The sequence below is a fragment of the Podarcis filfolensis genome (assembly GCF_964270895.1).
Source record: "Podarcis filfolensis genome assembly, chromosome: 1".
Taxonomy (NCBI): domain Eukaryota; kingdom Metazoa; phylum Chordata; class Lepidosauria; order Squamata; family Lacertidae; genus Podarcis; species Podarcis filfolensis.
Window position 1 is genome coordinate 73388565 of NC_139604.1, and position 7414 is coordinate 73395978.

A 7414-nucleotide genomic window follows, 5' to 3' on the forward strand; every position below is an offset into this window, starting at 1 on the left:
ATTGGCATTGACGTAAAAGCAGCTGGGGCCTCTGCCTGGAGCTGTAACATGATTCTCTGTCAAAGTTGTAGTGAACTACTGCCAATCAGGCATTAATCTCATAACCTTTTTGGTACATTGCAAAGAGGACCCTCAACCATCAGTTCTGTGCTATATTTCTTTGAAAATGCATCAAGAATGTAATAACGTATGACCATTAGAAAAAAAAGTCTGCAATCCTAAACACACTGAATAATAATAATAATAATAATAATAATAATAATAATAATAATTTGTATACCACCCAATACCTGCAGGTCTGAGGGCAGTTCACAGCTTAAAATCACAATATAAAAACACAAAATACATAATAAAAACAAAAACAAGAATGCATCCTTCAGAGTCACTCAATTTGTATCAGTACCAGAAGCTCTTCATGGGATCTTCTGCTGAAATTATCAAAAGAAGTGGTCGGTTTCCACTGTACAGCCTGTGAAAGGACAAGTTTCCTCATCCGACACACCGCAAATAGTTCCATCTCCTACATACATTAGAGGCCATGGCCTAAAAGTATAAGATTCTTGCTCATTAAAAAATCCCAACCCTATGTAAAGACAGAAAACTGGAAATGCAAGATTCATCCTGGTTGGAACACCATCAACTGAGAAGGGTTTTTAAAAATTATTATTATAAAAACCCAATCCACACCAAATAAGAATTTCAAGAGCAGACTAAATAAAAACTAAATTGCCCCCCCCCGAAACATTAATAAGTTGAAGTGGGAACATTAAATAGTTGCTGTTCAAGATCACCCACTCCTTGAGGCTAAAAAGTATTGTTTGTTTGCTGTTTTAAAAGAAAAATACGGGGAAAGGTCAGAAAAGGTTGAAGTTACACTTACAAAATGACCTGGTTGGTGGTTTTTTTTTGCCTTTTGCTAACTTAAAATTAAAACTAGTTTAAAAATTCATATTATTGGTGTTTGATACCACAGGACTTGCCCAAAATATATTCTAAGATGCTGGAAGTGCAGTAAGGAAGGGGCTGACTTTATATACATGTGGCAGGTATTGTCTTGCATAGATAGGGATGGCAAATCTGTCGATTTCAGTTTCTCTCTGTTTCAAACCCCCCCCCCCCCAGTCTTATGTTGGGTGAATCTGTCCATTTTGGATTCATAGAATCATACAATTGTGGAGTTGGAAGGGACTTCAGGTTCATCTAGTCCAACCCCCTGTAATGCAGGAATTGTTGTAAAAATAAATTGGTTGCCTCTAAATTATTTCTCATCATACCAGTTGTGAATGAGTGGTTTTATAAGACTTGGCATTTAGCCATGATGGCTAAATTTATCTGATGGACTCTATATGTGTCCTTCATGAACCAATGATTTAAAATGAACAGCAATACATATAAGGCAGGCATAGGCAAACTCCGGCCCTCCAGATGTTTGGGACTACAATTCCCATCATCCTTGACCACTGGTCCTGTTAGCTAGGGATGATGGGAATTGTAGTCCCAAACATCGGGAAAGCCAGAGGTTGCCTATGCGTGATATAAGGCAATCTTGTTGCTGTTCTAAAATGTTAGATTTACAATAATATTTGATGCAATGACATATATTTATTTGTGCTTCCACAGCATGTTTGTTTTGAGCGTATGACCTTATGGGATTTATTTGTACACATTTTCTAATACTCCTTTTTCCAATGATAAGAGAATTACACTGATAAATATTTACACACCATGATATATCTACAATTGCCCCCCTTCCCTAATAATTTTTCCAAAAATCCTCAAATAGTAGTCATTTCTCTATCAGCACATTCATACTGTGACCCTGTCTCCATTTAATAGAGTTAATTTATAGAATTAATATGTATGTATAGACTCGTATGGGGGAATATTCACATTTGCTTGGCTTATATTTCTTTTTAAAAAAATAACACTGTTTAGCTAAATAGCTAAAGCTATTTTTTGGTCATCTGCATACTATCCCTTGCTTTTTCCTGTAGGACTAATTGCAGTCATTAACAGTCCTTAACAGGTTTACCATACCCATTGAGCCTATCACCCATCTCCTACTACCCCTCTGAGAAAAACTCCACCCCACCCTCCCACTATTATATAAGGGTCTAAGGTGTCTAAGGTGCTACTGGACAATTTTTATTTATTTTTTATTTTTATTTCGACTGCGTCAGACCAACATGGCTACCTACCTAAATCTGGATTCCTAAGTTGTTCATGCCAAGATGGAAAATATTCACATTTGCTTTGTGTTTTTTCCTTTTCATTCACTTTATTTTGAATTCCTTTCTGAGATAACCGAGTAACTATTGAAACATAATCTTTTTAAGATGAAAAAAAGACTACATGTATTGAACTTTTGCAACCATGCCACCTGTTTATATTAGAATAAACTACTGGAGATTGCATTTAAAGAAACAGACAGAAGGGCTACATGCAAAATGTGAACCGTCTGCCATATGATCAATTTAACTCTGTGCATTAGTTTTTCAAACTGAAAATCCTCTGATTACTGGGTTTATTTTTCATTCACCCTATGTTCCAGACACCAGTTTATACTGCTGATGAAGGAGAGTTGAAATCAGCAGTTTCACTAGTTTATGGTAGGTGAGGATCACATATACTGCACTGTGTCAGTATCTGTGTTGTGGTGGCAGGGATATGGCAGTTATGCTGCAGCAAAGGAATGTATTTTAATTAAGAGGATCCTTTTTATGGACAATCGAAGGTAGTGTTTCCCAAACTTGGGTCTCCTGCGGTTCTTGGACTACAACTCCCATAATCCCTAGGTAGCATGACCAGTGATCATGGATGATGGGAACTCTAGTCCAAAAACAGCTGGAGACCCATGTTTGGGAAACACTGATCTAAGGTACAGTTGCAAATCAGTTTGCTCAAAAACAATGCTGCAGTCAAACAAACAAAACCAGTGGTGCCAGTTCAGTGATTTCCTATTAGCATGGCAGAGCTAATAAGTGCATGGATCTCCTCTGCCTGTTTGATCTATTCTTTGTGCCTATGAATTAAAATGAATGAGCCTGTATATGCAAAACCTCCATGTGTGTATTAGAGGAACTTCATCAGGATGCTTTTCTACCTGTTCCTTTTTGGGGGTTTTCAAGGGGCATTGGGGAAAATCAGCCACACCATACTTACAAGGAATGTCAATGTCCTTTAATAGTGGAAGCATAAACTAAAAGATCAGCCAGTTTTATGGTGCTGAAGAATTCATGAACCTCCTTGGTGATGCTGGTGAACTGCTTTAGCATATGTGTTCATCTTGTATTGCTGCAGGTTTCTTAATTTGGAACCCAGCACTTAAAGACATCTTGAACTTTGTCACAGCAGAGCCTACACTCTCTGACCTGTGACAAGATGTCCTGGATACAGATGGCCTTAATTTAGCAGCACACATAATGGTGAAGTATTCTGATCTTACTGAAATTTGTAAAGAGCAAGGGGCCAAGAGGTTATTCTCTTATGCTATTTCTGTTTCTTTACATTACAGTGCAAAGGAAGGTGAGAAAGAAGGCCAGCCTTTCATGCCAATGTGTTGGTAAATTGCTGGTTTCCCCCATTTACTGATATAGAGACTTGCTGTATATATTAGCATAATAAATAATACTTTATTTAGCTCTGATGCTGCCCCTTGGCTGAAGAACAAGGTAAAATACATTAAAGAAATAAATGAATAAATAAATACTCAGCCAAGGGACGACATCCAAATAACTTGTTCTGTAAGTGCAAGGTTTTGCACTTGCACAACAGAACTTTCCACTCTCCTTCCCTTAAATTTGCTTGCTACATTGAACCACACTTGCCATTTTAATGCTCATTCACCCAGTTTGGAGAGATGCCACTGGACCACCTGGCAACCTCTTTTTGTTTTTACCACCCTGAACAGTTTGGTGTCATCAGCAAACTTGGCCTCCTCACTGCTGACCCCCTAACTCCAGATCATTTATGAACAAGTTAAAAAGCACAGGTCCCCACACCAATCTCTGGGGGAACTGTCTAGTTCAGCACCCTGTTTTCCCCTCAGTGCCCAAGTGGATGAATGGATCACTCTGATCCATTTAGGAGGGGTTGCAGGTGGTGCTGCAGCTTCAGCTCCTGAGCACACCCAGCCTCAGCAGAGCAGAACACAGAGTTGGAAGTTTAGTTCTGTATTGACAAAGCACTCAGTTACATCAGCTCCGATCACATGCTCCGCTCCTGCTAAATGCCCCTGAGCATCTCCTTCTTCAGGCCTGTCTAATAGTTGGAGCAACAGTGTACCATGCCTCCTCCAGCACACTTAGACCCCTCTTCTGACATGGGGCATGCAAGCAACCAACAACATCTCCTGCACAGCATCTCCAGCTGGCCCTGTCATTTTAAGCCCCTCCTCAACCTTGGAAACAATGGGGGAGAGGACAAAGTAGATTCCACAGCAGGCATAGACAAACGCCGGCCCTCCAGATGTTTGGGACTACAATTCCCATCATCCCTAGCTAACAGGACCAGTGGTCAGGGATGATGGGAGTTGTAGTCCCAAACATCTGGAGGGCCGGAGTTTGCCTATGCCTGTTCTACAGGCCCAATACTCTCTAGAACTGTCTCCAGTGGCGTAGCGTGGGTTGTCAGCACCCGGGGCAAGGCAAGTAATTTGCGCCCCCTAACCCGTGGATTTGCGCCCCCTAACCCGTGGATTTGCGCCCTCTAACCCATGGATTTGCCCTAACCCCAGATGTTGCGCCCGGTGCGGCCCGCCCCCCCTGCACCCCCCACGCTACGCCACTGACTGTCTCTTCCACCTTTACGCCTCCCTACATCTCCCCCCGCCTCCTCTTCTTCCATCTTTGGCTGCCCAGCCTCTTCCTCCTCCCCCTGCCTCATGGGGGGCACAGAACCCCACAGATTACTGGCCCCTTCCCCCGGATCACCCTCTTGGCTCCTCTGCCCACCCTTCAGACACCTGCCTGTCCCTGACAGTCGAGGACAATGAGGTTTCCCTTTCGATATAAATAGGAACGATGCGACTGGGATTCCAGAGGAAGCCAGGTAGACTGACTCAGTCTGCAAATATAATTTCTCCCTTGTGGAAGTAAACTTTTTTTTTGCGTGTTCGTGACACATCCCCTTATGCAAGTAAACTCTTTGGATTCTTCATTTCCAGGAAAGTCATAGCAGCTCCCACCGTTCTGAGTCTCTGTGCTAATAATGTCCCATCGTTGGGCTCATGGAAACACAGCTACCTGTGTGTCGTGCTGTTGGTGAATCATATTTCTATTAATATATAATAATAATACTCAGACATATTTTGAGAGTTTGATGGGTTTCATGTCTCAGGTTTCCTAGTGCATTCATATCTGTGTTGATATTTAAACTGATGGCTTCCTAGCTCAGAGCTCACACATTCTTAGCCACTCTATCAGCTCTAGCAATGCGGGAAGCTGCATTACACCAGGTCAGATGATTGGCCCATCTCTTCCAGTATGCTCTCCTCTGATTGAAAGAGGCTCTCCAGGGTCGCACAAAGGGAGTGTGATGGTAGTTAGAAAGAAAAAAGGCAAAGTTTAGAGTTGAGTTATGTGAGCTAGAAGGTAGAAGCTGATCCTTAAAATGCAAATTATTATTATTATTATTATTATTATTATTATTATTATTATTATTAGAATTTATATACTGCCCTATACCTGGGGGTCTCAGGGCAGTTCACAGAATAAAATCAAGATATAAAGCCACAAAATACAAAAGCCAACCAACCAATAGCTCCCCTCCCCAAACCACATTTTAAAAGGGTATAGGATGTAAATCAGATCAACCAAAGGCTTGGTTAAAAAGAAACATTTTTGCCTGGCACCTAAAGGTGTATAATGAAGGCGCCAGGCGAACTTCCCTGGGGAGGGCATTCCATAGATGGGAAGTCACTGCAGAGAAAGCCTGTTCTCGTGTTGCCCCACTCCGGACCTCTCGAGGAGGAGGCACACAAAGAAGGGCCTCAGAAGATGACCTCAGGCTCTTGGTAGGTTCATATGGAAAGAGGCAGTCCTTGAGGTACTGCAGTCCTGGGCCATTTAAGGCTTCATTGGTCAAAACCAGTGCTTTGAATTGGGCTCAGAAACCAACTGGTAGCCAGTGCAGTCGGACTAGGATCAGTGTAATATGTTCAAACTGTCTTGATCAACTAGCAGCAGGTGATAAATAGCTTCAAACTGAGTGGCTCATTACCCCAAGGGCCATTTAGTCCAACCTCCTACACTGCAGGAATCTCAGCATTGTAGGGGGCTGGACTAGATGACCCTCAGGGTCCCATCCAAAGAGGTTTGTTCTTCACCAACCAACCAAAAGTCAGGAGTGTCAGTGCCAGATGCTCTCCTGATGGGAGATGCCAGTTGCAGAGAAGGAGCTTTCACATGCCACCACTCTTTTAACTTCACATTGTGGTGGAACTCTGCATGGGAACGATGTGCACCATTTAGCTTGACACATTTATGCAAAAGAAACCTGAAGCCAAATACTAATTCCCATTTGCATGTTAGGTCTGCCCACATCGCGAGGCTATTTCCACCTTTGGTCTGACAGGAGCATCAAATAATTAACTGGGGCCTTCATTTAAAAGAAGAATTCTAGTTACAGTAATGGAAAAAATGAATATGGCAATGTGGCCAATATGATAAGAATTCGGAAAGCACTTTGTTCAGGTAACGTCCTAAATAGATAGTGATAATAGTTGTACATTATCCCATGGAGACTTTGCATACCATCAAATTGCAAAGCTGCAGTAAAATATCCAAAAAATAAAAATGCATATACAGCAATGTTGAAGGAAAGTTTCTCTCTCGCCCCCCCCCCCACTGCTCTGTTCTCCACATGATCCAAAAATGCTGAGTTTCACTTGGGTGTTTAGGTGCTCCAGGTGATATATGCTGAAGTCAGTATTTACTATTTCAATTAACAGAACCTCCCAGTGTTGGAATAACAGGTTGCTCAAATCAGCTTGGTATTAGGTTTTGTTTTGCTTTTAGTCAGCAGCTTTAAGGAAAATAAATATCAAATGGCGTTCGAAAGAAAAAACCTTTATCAATACTTGCAGGCAAACATGTCTAAGAACCCAAGAATCTGCCTCCTGCTAAACCAGACCATTGGTCCATAAAGCTCAGTGTTGTTGTCTGCACTGAACTGTCTGCTCTATCCCTTGACTGTAAAAAACTCTCTATGCAGCTTACAAAAATATAAGGTAGGTTGCTGAAATTATTGATAAAAACTGTTAAAAGCAAATATTTAAAAGTAATCAGAAGATTATTAAAACCAACAACAGCCAAGGAGGAATAAAATGCCTGCAGCTTCTACATTTCTGGATTGTGTTGTTGTTGTTGTTTAGTCGTTTAGTCGTGTCCGACTCTTCGTGACCTCATGGACCAGA